Source organism: Octopus bimaculoides, chromosome 4 (genome assembly GCF_046866305.1).
Source record: "Octopus bimaculoides isolate indiv1 chromosome 4, ASM4686630v1, whole genome shotgun sequence".
Classification (NCBI taxonomy): domain Eukaryota; kingdom Metazoa; phylum Mollusca; class Cephalopoda; order Octopoda; family Octopodidae; genus Octopus; species Octopus bimaculoides.
In genome coordinates this window covers 125153878-125155094 of record NC_142931.1, presented here as the reverse complement: position 1 = coordinate 125155094, position 1217 = coordinate 125153878, and the positions used below count along the sequence as shown (strand labels likewise).

The 1217-nt window shown below is 42.4% G+C and overlaps 1 long non-coding RNA gene across 1 annotated transcript in view; it reads left to right on the top strand.

Annotated features, from left to right (window-relative positions):
• The window catches only part of LOC128247629 (uncharacterized), a 1949-nt gene extending 1908 nt beyond the window's left edge, over positions 1-41 (top strand). The window contains exon 2 of the long non-coding RNA XR_016241675.1: positions 1-41. This exon is cut by the window's left edge and continues 755 nt beyond it. This is a non-coding gene — a long non-coding RNA (uncharacterized LOC128247629).
• Positions 42-1217: the final 1176 nt, after the last annotated feature.

Genomic DNA, 1217 nt, shown 5'->3' with positions numbered 1-1217 from the left:
TTCAGTGACTCTCAGAGTCGCTTCATACATACATACATACATACATACATACATACATACATCGTGGCACTCCGTCGGTTACGACGAGGAGGGTTCCAGTTGATCTGATCTCGGGGATATTCAGCGTGACACAGAGTGTGACAAGGCTGGCCCTTTGAAATGCAGGTACAACAGAAACAGGAAGTAAGAGTGAGAGAAAGTTGTGGTGAGAGAGTACAGCAGGGTTCACTACCATCCCCTGCCGGAGCTTCGTGGAGCTTTTAGGTGTTTTCGCTCAATAAACACTCACAACGCCCGGTCTGGGAATCGAAACCGCGATCCTACGACCGCAAGTCCGCTGCCCTAACCACTGGGCTATTGCGCCTCCACACATACATACATACATACATACATACATACATACATACATACATGCATACATGCATGCATACATACATACATACATACATACATACATACATACATACATACATACATACACACACACACACATACATACATGTTTCAAACAGCAAATATTACGTAATTTTTCACTTGGAAATTTGGCGTGAACAAAACCCACCGAACAGTTTTACTATTGTCAAACCTGGATTTTTCGACAGTGAATCTTTCTACCTTCCCAACCATACCTTGATACTGTATGGACTAAGATCCCCGTTGACAAGCCGCGGGTATTTATAGAGTGTTAAGCACTCTCTGTATGCAAATTAGGGACTCCTTCATAGAGTAACTGCTGCATTCGTACGGAATATAAACAGCTTGGCGCCTTGTTTCTCTGGAATGGTGTGGACGCCTCTGATGAGAACCCAATAAGGTCCGAAAATCGATTAAGGTTGTGCGACGAAATGGCTAAACTTTGCCCCGTTTATAATTATGCCATATGCTTCGTATGTGTGTATATATATGTGTACATATATATATGGGAGAATATACAAAAAATAACAACAGACGAGGACAGGTGGTGCAAATAACAAAAGTATATATTAGTATGACGCTCGGGAATACGGAAAGTCTTTGACGTTTCGAGCTACGCTCTTCAACAGAAAGAATACGGAGGCAAGGAGAAAAACACGGAGAAAAAAAATTGAATAGTGTTCAGTCAACGGTCAATCATAATAATGGCCGATCATAACAATGGCTGACCGGAAGTTAGAAATTCTTATTTCAGGAGAGCTAAGAAAGGGGGAGATAACAAACGGTGATCGGGAACGAGGGGC